This window comes from Symsagittifera roscoffensis, chromosome 1 (genome assembly GCF_963678635.1).
Source record: "Symsagittifera roscoffensis chromosome 1, txSymRosc1.1, whole genome shotgun sequence".
Lineage (NCBI taxonomy): Eukaryota > Metazoa > Xenacoelomorpha > Acoela > Convolutidae > Symsagittifera > Symsagittifera roscoffensis.
This window is the reverse complement of record NC_087062.1, coordinates 35,104,794-35,118,954: the sequence shown is the minus strand read 5'-3', so window position 1 is coordinate 35,118,954 and position 14,161 is coordinate 35,104,794.

Below are 14,161 nucleotides of genomic sequence, written 5' to 3'. Positions count from 1 at the left end.
GTATGGAACTTTGGCGTCGTCTGACGTAGAGGCGGAGACGATCGAGCAGTTAGTGAGCCTTCCATGGAAAGCAGTAGTATTGAGGTATTTCGAAGAAGAAATGAGGACTACGCCAAGAATACATGCTCTCGTGGCAGTACCTTACGTAAGGACAGAATTACAACTCAGGCTCGCCTGGTGCATGATGGGACTGACTCGCGAAGAATATGATTCAGAAGAAAGGAAGAGATCAAAGGAGGAAAAAGTTTTCCTTATGACGAATCTGAGGGATCTGATAGTCCAGGAGGGAGCAGCAGTAGCGTGTGCAAAGCGGAGAGACGCTCTCTGTTTCATTCGATTCCTGATAGAGCAGATTTCAGTACCTGCATTAAGCACTTGTGTTAAAATGTTGAAGGAAGGCGATGAGCGAACGAAAGCCATGTTCTTACTAGCAATGCTGGATATGCAGCAAAGTAAACCGATGAGGGTGAACATGAAAGAACCTGAAGAATTGGAACCCATGAAAAAGATAGACGAGATCAGGAGATTCTCAAACAAGGAGTTGAGGCTCACTAAAGAATCTATGGGAGCATTGCCAAAATCCAGTGAATACTGTGGACCGATCAAGAAGAAGTCATATAGCTATGTGTCCGGGATTATAGGGATAGCATACAATCCTTTCCTGAGTGAAGACATACGTGTTTGCTTCTTTGATTATGAGCAGGCGGTGTTACTAAGATTCTGGACGTCCAGAATTGTGACGACTAAGAGCGTTAACAATCCACAGGCCAAATTGGGACTGGTCTTGGAAGAAGAGGTGACTGCACCTTCAGTACCAAAATCCGACAAGAGAGTGGAATTTGGGTTGGGATTCTCAGATGAATTACTGAGAACGAGCTTGATGGCAGTGTGGGAATTGATGAAGCCATCATGGTGTCCTAGTCCCAACGCTGACTCAATATTACGGGCGACACAAGACATACAGAGGGAACTGAATGCGGACTGTAACCTGCGTGACCTCAACATCATATATAATGTGATGATAACAGCCTCTAAGAGCAACGGAGAAGATAAAGTGGAGTTGCCTGGCTGGGGACCAGAAGACTGGGTCAAACCTGGTAGCTGTCTGGCGGAAGTCTGTGGACTAGAGAGTCATGTTTGTGGAAGTCTAGACTGTGTGAAAACCCTGGAGAAACAACACAAGCAGTTGACAGTATTGTTTGGAAATGTAGTGATGAAAGCAAGAACGGAAACGGAACTGATAGCAGATTGCCATGGAGGAACCGATGTGAATCTAGTGACAGCACTAGGATTCTACAGCATGTTTGGTTCTTTAGAGTCACTATTGAATCTAGAACAGAAACATGAGATGGTCACAGCCATCAGCGTAGAAGTATTCCCAGGAGTTCTGCAGACTGAGCAGAAGTATATAGGAAAATGGAGGGAGGCAATCGAAACAGAGATGAACATCAGACACAGCGAAACTTATTGTAGACCATCAGGAGCACGATATTTGGTGGGTTCAACGTTGGCTCCAATGTGCAAGAGCAGATACCCTGTACATTTCGTGGCTGTGGACGTGAAGAGTACAAGAATGATTGTGGATCAAGCTTTCTCAGTGCCAAAGTGCGTGAGATTGGCGAGAATGTCTGAAAAGTCTTACGAGTTACTATGTAAGATGTTCTCAGCAATTCCAGAGAGAACCAAAGAAGAGTTGGAGTCAATACTAGGAAAGAAGTTCAGGGGATATGTGAGCGGGAACTTCAGTGACTTTGAAAAACAGAAACAGAGAGGATCAACTGTCACAGATTACAATGCAGTAGATGAGAAGGATGAAATCCACCGAGTGATGATGGAAGTGGAACCATTGCTGGAAGCTTCAGGAAAACGCAATTGGAGGAGCATCATGTTGACACATGACGAGTTTCCTTGCCACTGCTTGCTGCAGACCTGGTGGTATCCCAAGCGTAGTAATTTGGTGTTGATCTGGGACTCTGGAGAGCTGCTCTCCATGGGTTTACCAGATTCATCACAGCCCATAACAATAGTGATAGTGGGAGTTATGATGGCGATACGATGGCTGGAAGCTCATGTGAGAGAAGATAATAGACAGGAGGCACCGACGAGAAAACAATTGCAGAAATTAGATTGTCTAAAAGATTTAGATCTTTTTGAGACAATGTGCAAAGTTCTAAACATTCCGATGGAAGTGAAGAAGATATGGGCAAGAAAACGATTGATGCCATGGTTCAGAGCTAACATGACTGCATGGTTGTACGAGTATGCGAAAAAGCATATGTCGAAACATGGCAGAGTGTACAGTGAATATCAGCTGGACATTGGGGCAGGAGCTTTCAAGCGAGCTTTCGTGACCCATCGGAATGCAGTGACCACCGCTGTGAAAAGAATTTCCAGGACGAGCGAGCGTAGTGGAAATGAGAAGGCAGAGATGCTGAAAGAAGATTTGGAGAGAAACGTGACGTTGTGTCTCCACAACAGCTTCTGTAGAAACAGAGAATCAAACGTGGATCCCCTACATTGCTGTAAACAGAGGGTGGAAGAGCAGAAGTGTTGGAGGACGGCTTCCAACAGCGTCAGAATAGTCAATGACGTGCTACAAGACACGGAAACCGAGAGTGCGGAGTCAGTGTCTCAGGAGGAGGAAATGGAGCATTGACGAATGGTCGAGAAAACAAGAGGCAGCGAGAAAGAAAATTAGAAGAATTTAGAAGTTTTAGAACTTCTAAACGACGAAAAAAGAAGAGAACAAAGGGATGATGAAGAAACGTTAAAACTCAGAATTGTTTTATGTGTGTGAAAAACTCAAGTGAGAAACCAAGCAACCAAGTTGTAATTGAAAACTGAAACATTTAGTTGAGTTTGGAAATTGTTGCATTTATAAATTTGCATTTTGGTTTTAGTTGAAGTGGCTTTAGAGACACTCACTTATTATTTATTTAGAAAGGCTTGAGGGAAGAGTATATTTAAATATTCCAGCCTGCATGATTGTTTTTAATCACTTAGGAAGACTGATCACTTTGTGGTGACATGAAAAACTTGAGTAACTTCTTGAGGAGGGAGGTTGTTGCATTGTTCTTTCTAACCACAAGGTCTCTTGGTTTTAATATTCAGGACAATAAACAAGCAAGATTTCCGAAGGGAAGGAGCATAGTAGGATAATTTTAGCTTGTTGGTTGGCAGGACTGTCCTGCAAGCCAACACCTTTTAAATCTAGGAGAAAAGTTTCAATCGGGACATTGACACTGGAAGTCAGAAAATATGTTTTATCTTAAGTCATATCCTCAATGTGCAGATTAATGAAAGAATTTGGAGGCTATAGTGATGTAGTATGATGCCATTTATATTCTGCAGTGAGTCGATGTGACGTAGATAAAAGTAATTTCGTGCATTTTGTAAATTCTGTTCGATGACACTGTAACCATTTAGAACATTGCGCGATTCAATGAGGACATTGACCGGACTGTCCGGGGAGTATGTGACATTCGACCAGAATGGCCAAAATGCAATTTATGCAGGATTCGAATTTTGAGCAGTAAGCCTTCCGAGTTGATGATTTCGAAGGATTAGCGACGTTATTGGAACGTTTAGCCAAACGGTGAGGGCTAGAATATTCTAGTATTTTAAATTTTCAAAAATTCGAATGATGACGTCACATTTCTGAGAAATGCTGAAACGGCCATTTTTAACAAAAAGCGAGTGAAGAACAGAACAACTTTCATCTGCGATTGCGAACAGTACGAAAATCGAGATTGGAGAACGACAACGAACTACAGAATAGCAGAGAACGTTCCGAGTTGCAACTATTGTGCTGCTACAATAGTTGCAAGGCCGTTGCCAACAACGGTGAAGGGTGAGAACCAGCCTTCCGGATTAGCAAGAAATCAAGAGTAAGGAGCTTGATTCGGCGGATTCAAGAATCCGGAAGGGTCTCGGGACGGAAACTTTTATTAACTCACATAAACTTTTAGCATCCTGTCATGTCCTGACTTGAATTTAACTGATATTTTGATTAGTTTTGACAAGGATGAGGTGCTAGGAGTTGGGGGAAAGGGTTGATCCATCTTCGATGGAGATGATGATTTTTATCTACTGAACAAAAACAATAGTAATATGATAAGTAGTAGCCCTGTTTTTAGGAGTGACCTCGTGGTCTGGGGATACAGAGACCCAGCCATGAGCTCACTATTTTTGCATGTAATTCAGTTAATTTGAGCGTTCTGGTCGAAGCCGGAGAGCAGTAACGTTTTTGTCGACCCGATGTGAGAAAAACCACCGAAAAGTACTGGCTTGGTAGAGACGGTGAAAAACATGCAAAGCTCTGTTTAGACGCTAGCCAGTCGCCTTAAGACTTAGTTTTGTTATCCGTCGATATGTATCTTCCGGGCGAATGTTACAGCTACTACATGGATACTTAACTACTCCATCGGATACAAAGAGAGACTACGTACCCTGAAGATCTTACCACTCTCAATGTACATCGAACTCTATGATATACTGTTTCTTCAATCGGTCATGGACGGTAAATACAGCGTCAGTGAAGATTCAATTCCAATATCACTGAGAGAAAGCACCACGAGACAATGCAGCGAATTCGAGCTCAACAAAACCGCATCAGCAAAACAGACGAAAATTTCTGGACGAGAGCCCCGAAACTTTTCAATATACTCCACAAACAGTTTCGCGACAACCCGACAAAAAAACAACTGACAGAAAGTTACTTCAACTACTTTGAAAACAGTTACAATCAGCTAGACACATGCACCTGGCGTGTACTGTGTTCCTGTGGATCGTGTAACCCCTACCAAAAACTCATGCCAGCTGAAAACTGAAGGGTTGACACCCCTGGGCCAATGAGCCCTAAAGCCTCTACTACTACTACTACTACTACTATTAGTTTAATTACTCTGTTTCTCGAGTGTGCTGCTATGTAAGTACCAAATTTAATTTTCCCGAGTGTATTTTATGATAAGTATGTTGAGGTAAGGCGAGTTTTAGGTTGATCCATCTGAAATGGATAAAAGTTACGCTGTCCAATAAAAAGTAACTTAACGGATTGTTCCGACCCTGTTTTTAACGGCGTTCGCGTATTTTGGGTGTTTTGAGAACTATGTATGGGGACGTTCTTATTTTCTAGAGTGGGGGGGGGGGGTATTTTGGTAGTGGCCTTTAAGCTGTAACGGGTTCTAGTCTCATGTCGCAAGTGAACCGAACTGGCTCCGACCGTTTTTGAGATGAAAAGCACAAGAGATAGTGTCCCTGACTATTGAGCCAATGGTTATAGGGCCTATTTTTCTTAAGCCTCATATGTGACCGAAGTAGGCGACTGTTACAAATGATGGACTAGTGCAGTAAATTCGGTTACCATGATAATTTCTGACCTTAACTATTATTCAAAAAAAAATGTTCAACAAGAACAAACTGATACTTTGTTTCAGTTCCAAATGGGAGCGATATTCCACGACGAGATTGAGATGGAAGATTTTCAATGGGATGGTAATTTTTTCACGTATCCCTGCCCATGTGGCGACGAGTTTCAGATAACACTTGAAGATCTTGAGAATGGGGAAGACATTGCCACTTGCCCCAGCTGCTCACTTATTGTCCGAGTGATTTATGACGACGAATCATTAGATATTGCAAAAACAAAAATTTCGCAAAGTCCGGAATCAAGTTCGGTTCCAATTCTTGCTTGAAATGATTTCCAACTTTGAATTTAGTTTTTAGAGCATAACTTACGTTTTAGTTTAAAGTGGATGAGTGCCAACTGCCTTTGTCCATATTGAGCATTGCTGTAGTTTTTGTAGCATTTATCTGTCGTAGCAAAGCACTCTTTGTCGTTCAAATGTTTTACCTACGTGGTTGCCTGAAAGTTTTGGTGATTGGCTAGGAAATCGAGAAAACTACGGCTTCATGTGGATATATAATCACATTAATTGCAGACTCCGATTTGTGCAATATGACGTATTTTTCCAAAAAACCAAAGTTCGAGCAAAAATTGAATATTTCCCGAACCTAAGCAGTTTTTATTCTTTGTTATAGCTAAAGAAAGGTCAGTTCTGAAAATCTTTGAACCTGCAACTGCAGGAAGTTTTTTTTTGTAATCCCGTTTAGATTTGTTAAGTTGATGTTTCGTTTTACTGAACGCTTCCCAAAACTTAATTGCCCAGTTTTTTGCCTAATTTCTAAAGCCTGCTGATCAGCTGATTTCCTAAGCACGGGTTGTTTTTCTAAGCTTGTTTTGATTTCCTAAAAATTAGGAAATTGGCAGATTTTTTAAGCCGGTTACTATATGTCTATTTTATTATATATTTAATTGCGGGGTTCACTATCTCGCCATGCTTAAGCTTTTTCAACGTATTATTTTCGCATGTTTAACGAAAGAATTTCACTTATAAGCTATGTCGTATATTGCAATGTATAAGAAATTTTTTCGATTTCCTAATTTGATTTCGTGTTTATTTCACCTACTTTCAAATTAGCAACCCAATAATGGGATGCTGTCAGGTAGTGGCGGATTAAGGATTTTCTCGAGGGGGTGGATTTTCTTCTTTTTTTTCGGAAAAATTTGTCGACCTTTTTTTAGATCAGCTTAAATGATTTTCCAAGTTCTCCTAGAACACTAAAAAGGCCCTAATTTGAGCTTTTTTTTGGGAAAATTGGGAAGAAATATTGCGTTTTTTTGGCGCGCGCTCCCCTTCAAATTTAGAATATTTTGGCGCCAACGGAGCCTTCAGTTAATCTTTAGGGTTGGTCGACCGAAAATGGATACCATAAAATAAAATCAAAGGGGGACCCTATGGTTGGTGAGGGGGTCGAATCCCTGCGGGGAAAGGGCTTCTGACCCAACCCTAAGTCCGCCGCTGTCCTGCTGTCAGGATTCCCTCAGGGGTTGCAAAATGGGCCTTCAATTATGAATACCCAAACCTTTTCAGTTTACAAGAAACGACGATTTTTGTAATTTTTTTTTCAAATTGTTTCCCAAAAAACCTCTTAATTTTGTGCAGTCAAGGTAGTCTCAGGTGTTGCAAAGCTTTCCTCGAAATATAACTGCTCAAATATTTTCGGTTTCCGAAATATGACGTTCTTCATGATTTTTTCCAAAATTTTCAAAGAACGTAAGTATATACAAAACTTGACAAAATTTCAACTTCGCATCCAGTTTCAAATTTTCAAGATTGCATAAACCGAGGTGCTGTCAAGATACTCTCATGTGTTGCTAATCATGCCTTCAAACACGACTGCTCAAATCCTTTTAGTTTCCTAGATATTTGTTTTATGATTTTTTCAAAAAGTTCAAAGTTTTCGAGAACTTTGAAATTCCTAACAGGTGCTGCAGAGGTTATCTTAAAGGCTGCAAATCTTGCTTCCAAAGTTGACTTCTCAAATAATTAAAGATTGCGATTTATGACGCTTCAGGATTTTTTTGAAGTTTTTTTTAACATAAATGGAGTTTCACAACCCTGTCGTTCAATGCTGCCAGTGTAGTGTTAGGGGTTGCAAAACTTTATTTGAAGTTCGTTTGCTGAAATCCTTTTGGTTTTTGAGGTAAACTAGCTTTGAGATTTGAAATTCTTCGCTGTATAATGGCGTGCTCTCAGGATACTCTAAGAGTTTGCAAATCTTGCATCCAAGTTTGACTGCTCAAATCATCCTAGAGATATGCTTTGCTTAATGCATTTTTAAAAGTTTAAAAAAATTAAAATTCAGCAACGTGATATCTAGGACCTTGGGTGCAAGTTACTCTCAGAAAAACGTGATATCTAGCACATTGAGTGGAAGGTACTCTCAGAATATTTTAGTTGAATCTAAATATGACTAATCAACGCCTTTTGCTTTCCTAGATATCACGTTTTTATTTTCAAAATTGCTAAGCTCAAAAAATACACGTTTCAAAATTGGAAATTGTCGACTCGTTGATGCGGCCTTTCATCATAGTATTTTTGCTCAATGTTTCAAAATTTTTTTATGATATTTCAAAATCCGAAGATCTGAAACTCAGTAATTTTTGAGATTTGACCATTTTAGAGTTTTTAAATTTCAGCGTTTTTAGATTCCTGTGTCCATTTTTACAGTTGCATCTATTTTGTAAATTTGAGAGTTGCATTCATTTACAGTTGCATTCATTTCGATCGTTTTTAAGCGTTCTCGGATTCCCCGTTCATTTTAACTAATCAGTTTGAAGCACCGGAGCTGCGTTACACGCTAGTAAATTTTAACGGGAATGTTTCAGGGCATAATTTCTATGCTTAATTGAGTACAATAGTTACTGCATAGGTGCTGCTGCCAAAAACTAGTTAAATCCACCCCCACCCCCCTCCGCCCGGTAAGCAACGGTTTCCAGTTCCACCTTTTTGATTTTTTTTCTGATTTCTCAAACTCAATTTATTGACAAAAATCTAAATAAACTGAACAAATGTCAACGCTCTAAGTTGCAATAAAATAAACAATTTTGATCAAGTGAGTACTCTGTTTCAACTGTTTGTCATGGGAGTGGCCACTTGAATATTTTTCAACAATTTGGTTTTGTAATTTTACTAGTGGGATGCGAAACTGGAAAAGAGCCTCATTGTTTTACTTGCTATATTATACATTCAAATTCATACAAACTTTCGGCGCATCTAGCACAGTGGTAACTCGCCTTCTTGAGAAGACATAGGCTTGTGGTTCAAATCGACCGAGACCTGTTTTCGCAAGCTAGAGTTTTTCTTCTTCTTGAGGCGTTCGCCTCCTCGGAAGCATGCCCTCTCTCCCTGTATCTACACGTGTGTCGAGCAATATTAGTCGCTGAGTGCTCTTTTTTGCATTTGGTATAGATCTTGGTTGCTGTTTTGTAGACCCTGGCCTCTGCGGCTGATTCCGGGTTACATAATTTCACGTGATTTTTGTTGGAGCCTTCAGTTTTATACGTTTTGTCACCACAGTTACTTTTTAAAAGATGCGTTGCCTCAGTGTATTTTTTGTGTGAGTTTTCAGTCCACCAATTGATTTACACAGCTCTCCACATTCATCACACTGAAGGTTTGCTGTATGTAATTCAAAATTCATGGTTTCCACCCTTTCGTTCCCGTTGAAAAAGTTCGCCTGTTGGCGTTCCCATTTTTCCAAATCTTCTAGCCGTTTATTTATCCTTTGTTTCCATTCTTTCCGGTCCATTGCTATCTTGGTTGATTCGCACCAGTTTAGTCACTCCAGTCAGAAGCTTCCTACAGTAGAAATTAGTTCTGCGCTGGTAGCCCAGACGTTTCTTGATATTTTCCAGGCTGCTTAGCCATCCCAATAACGCCACTTTTACTGTTCGAGCATTTTTCATCCTCAGTATGTGGTCTATCCGTTCAATGGTACGTTTAGTTTCTCAATTTTCCACTTTATAGATTTGATATCAAACAAGTTGCGGATGTCCTGCATGTTTACTTCTTCAGCCTGCATTTGTTTTAAAGGCGGTTAGTTTTTTTGTTGCTCCAGAGGTACCGGTATCTTTTGTCAATCCAAGATTGTAAGCTCTTAACTTCCCCATTATACCAAGGCCGAGTAGCGCATTCAAATAGTAGTCCGGTTTCCACGAATACTTGTAGTATTTGTGCTGGTTTTTTCTTAAGGAGTTTGCTTTTTAGGAGTTGTGCTCGGCATTTTGCTCATAAGTATCATGCACGCTTTTTCCGATTTTGTTTATCTGTTTTCGGTCCTAGCCAGCAACCCAACATGCAAATTTGGTCGGCTTCTTCGGATCCAAATAATGTCTTCTCTTTTTTGTCCTCATTGTTTTTTTCCTCAAAATTACACATTACTCTCTTTGATGTTTACACCGTCGTCGTCGAAAAGGGATATAGTTATGTTTACAGTTTTTGTCTCACTGTTTTGTTTCTCTATTTTGTTGATGTATGGCAGGTTGCTACCCGGTATCCAGCGACATTTTACGTTCAGCTTCGTCTATGCGCATCACTAATTGGTGATTTATATTGAACAAGCAAGGATATGGTGAGCAGCCTTCCCCTAATATTCTTTCAGGGTTCCATTCTTCGCTTTTACCTTCTTCTCCTTTAGTTTGCTTACTTGTTGCCTCATGGGATTCTACTAGGGAATCTATGAAAGGTCCTTTTATCCCGCAATTACGCAGAATTTCCCAGAGAGCGCGTTTATTTACTCTCGGATACTCTTTACTGAGGTCCAGAAGCCTCGCTTCGGGATCGGTTGGTTCACTTTGAGGCAGGTTCCAGATTTCTCTTCTGTTTTTGAGATCATCGGAGTCTTCCGGAATTCGGACCAAGATTTGTGTCGCGTCTGCAGCTGATCTGCCGGTCCGGAAACTACTCTGATTATCATCCAAAAGATTAAGGCAATCAGTCCATTTCCTTTAGTCTTTTCGTCATTACTTTTGCAAGGATCCTGCTACCTATGGCCACCAGACATACTCCTTTGTAATTATTGACATCATTTTTCCCACCTTGTAGGGGTACTATTTGGCCTTTCTTCAAGATTTCACGCTATGTTGGAGCTCTTTTTAATGGAAGCTATAATGGCTTGTTGAACATGGGTACTTGCTAACTTGATATATTTGATTCGGACGTTATCTTTGCCAGGCGCGGATTCCCTTATTTCTTCGATGCACTCCAGTTATTCCAGGTCTGATGAAGTTTCATTTAGCAGACTTTTTTCTTCAATGAAGTTTTTGGCTGTTCTGTGATTTCCCATTTTTGATTCTGTTTCCATTAACACTTGCGGGTTAACTTCATATCGATTGTTTAATGTTTGCCTACTGGCATTCTTCTAGGATATTATCCCACCACTCCCGCTCGAATTCTTTGAGCTTCTTCATTTTCGCCCTTGCGTGTTTAAGGTTGTCCTTTATGCGCATTATAAAGACGAGTGGACGGTCTTGCTTCAAGGATTCGTTCCTCTCCCTTACAGCTGAAGCTATGGTATTGTAGAGATTGGACAGTTCATTTTTGTAACATATTGTCCACGGATTAGCTGCTTGTCTGGTTTTCTTTCCGCAGACCTTAAAGCCGCTTTAGTTAATGATGTCGCTATTTCGCTCCATGAGCTGTTTCGTCCACATCGGTTGTCTCGTTTTCCTGGAAAATATGGGCAGTTTGCGTGGTACGCAGATTTTCCCCAGTTGATTGCTGGTTTTCTCACCACCCTATTTGGCCTGGACCTCTTGGGGAATCTTAGGTATAGAGATATTGGTTTGTGGTCTGATAACGTTAACTCATCAGTTATGCGTATCTTTCTCACAAGTTAGTGTCTCTCCCTCGTATAAGGAATCCATCCATTTCCTACCACCGGCATACCTTTTTTTTCTTATGTTTGAAAAAGAGTGCACCCATTGGAGATTGTGAACTACGCACCAGTCGTGAGACCATACCTACCATTTGTTTCACTAGTCCTTTCCCTTACAATGTGAGCCTTATAATCCCCACCAAGTTTTAATACCTGGGACTTTGGGGTTCTAGCTATTTTCTTGCCTAGGCAGGGTCTGTTTTCTTCTAGTTCATCAATTCCGTTGCTCCAGAGAGGTTGGTACACAGACACAATTTTCATGCTGTGTGTTTCGACGGCGGTAGCACGTTCCAAGAAACTTTTGTTGTGGCCTTCCTCTATCCAGGATTTGACCGCCTCACCCCTGAGTATCGTTCCACTGCGCTGTGGGTGAATAATGACTGTTTAGTTTCCTATTTCTCCAAGCCAATTTAGTCCTTGCGTTTTTGCCCGGAGCTCAGTTATTAGGATTATCTCCCAGTTTTTGCCTTCCACATACGTTAGTATGGGGAACTTTTTGCCTTCCACTTTTTGCCTTCCACAAACTATTTTCAGTCTGTTTCTATTTCTTTCTTGGACTGAAATTTCTTACAGGTTTCATGTGGTTATCACTGTGTTGCATGTCATCCATGTCAGGACATTAGATATTACCTCTTTCCTTTTTCTTTCTCTACGGGCTTCGCGGTGTTCTTCAGGGGGCGTCTTATTTTTCCTCCCTTTGTTTTTGATTTCCCTTCGTCTGTCTTTTATCAAGATTGGTTGTTGTGCGGGGATTTCACAACCGTTTCTGCCCCTCGTTTTTCCCAATGCTGAATGCTGTCCGAGATGGGGTCAGAGACTTTTGATCTGTTCCTCTTTATTCGGGAGCTCGTTTGACATCTTCGGGTGCTGCACGGCGGCAACGGAGGTTATTAATCCCCTCGTCTTACCCTCCGAAATCTCCTGGTCGAGCTGGGGCCAGGGAGCTGGTTCGCTCCTTTCCCCTTTTTGTTCTATTTGTTTTTTTTCGGCTCCTGTGCGGGGGTGTCGCAGGAATGATTTCCCCTCGTCTGTACCTGCAGAAACTCTCTGCCGGAATTGAGCAGAACTACTGCATTTTGAACACTCAAAAGTATATCTGTTGGCTTTAGCTAAATGTTGGATACCTTTGCGGTATAGGCTGCTGCATCCTCGTATCCATTGTGCACACCATGTGCATTTTACGCTATTGCTTGTTACTCTTTTGTTGCATGCTCCACAAAACGTGGGCCCTGGATTTTGTTCCACGTCTCCAGCCCTCAAGAGTTGCTGACCCAGATGGGCGAGTCCCGAGTTAGCAACAATAAGTCCGACCACTTTCGAACCTGTGGAGGTTCTCGCCATAAGTTTTTTGTAAGAGGTGCTCCGACTGGCTGGGTCTTCGCCACTCAGTTGGCCTCTGGGCGATTTGAGTGCTCGCTGGCCTCGGCTCGTACCCCTCCGTTCCAGTGACCCGTGCCTGTCTTTGGCCGGGCAGAGGTGAATCGTGCGTTCTCACTTGCCCCACTCGAAGCGTACTTACAAGCAAGCACTAGAGTTTTTGTGCTTTTTCGGACTATCGTCGTCTGGTTTTATTTTTGTCGGTTTAGTTCACATAACCAGATTTTTTGAATTTTCAGCTTTTTTCAAGTTGCTGTATCATTTAGGCTTGGGACGACAAAGCCCGGAAGTTCGATTTCAGTCTTGATTTTTTTTTGCAAACTGAAACTTCTCGGCTATTCTAAATTATTTTGTGTCTGCTTATTTTTCTCAGTTTAGTTCTCGCAGAAAGACTTCTCTCTAGCATTCCGAAAGCTCCTTGTAAAGTTTTTATTGTTGAAGGTAATTTTGTTTTGGATATTATGGACATGTTTTGAATTTTTTTATTGTTCTTAAAATCTGTTTTCGTTATCTTTCTATTCTGTTTTTTCTCTTTAATTCGAAAGTCAGCCTTAAGTTTTCTAATTTCTACTCATTTGTTGTCGGGTTATTCGACACAGTGCTTCGTTCCTTCAGGCTATAATAAAAATTATTTCAGAGGGCTGAAAATTGCCTCCTCTTAATTTTGCAAGAACTGATTCTTTTTAATCGATTTTTTTTAAGTTTCTGTATTTTTTCTTTCATTGAAATGATCATTGATGACATTCAGTGCTGTTTTTTTAACAATAACGTTAACAACACATATTTTGCTTCGATTTGAGATACTCCTAATTAAATTAATTCTTGATTTTCAAATTTCAGAAAGGGTTTCAGTTGATATAATAGGTTTTATCTAACAAGTAATCAGAGCTCAATTCGGATTTTATTTTCTCTTGGTAGTTTTCAAAGTACAAATTTTTTATTTTGTTTTTCATAAGGAAAAGCAGAAGCATCAGTAGTTTTTGTTATTCATGGAAATTAAAACTAATTTTCTGAACGAGAATCAACGTTTATTAAAAGTCATCCAGTTATTTGTTTGATATGGTGCCATTGGTAGTTTTTGATAGCTAAATTTGGGTTGTGTTAGTTTGAGGGCTTTTCCTTCATGTATTTGGGTCATAGATCTACCATCCACTATTTCTTTCGTTCACTCAGTGTTTTATTGATCTGACTGTATCGTGGGGGAGGGGGAGCCATACTTGTATATGGAGGTGTCTTTGCCGTCGAATTAGGAGAGGATTGTTGGCTTCGAACTTTGCTAGCAGAATATGCGGTAGACTTGGGTTTGGTTTTACCTATTTTGAGACACAAAACGGTCAATATTTGATCATTATGTTTGTAATTCGACAACTGATTTTTTTTGTTTCATTTTCCAACCCTTCGAAGATATGTTGAAAAAGAGTTTTTTTTCACTTGTTTATTAGTTACAAAAACCAATCAAAATCATTTCAAAAATTGTTTCTTTTCCAAATAAATTTTAAATTTT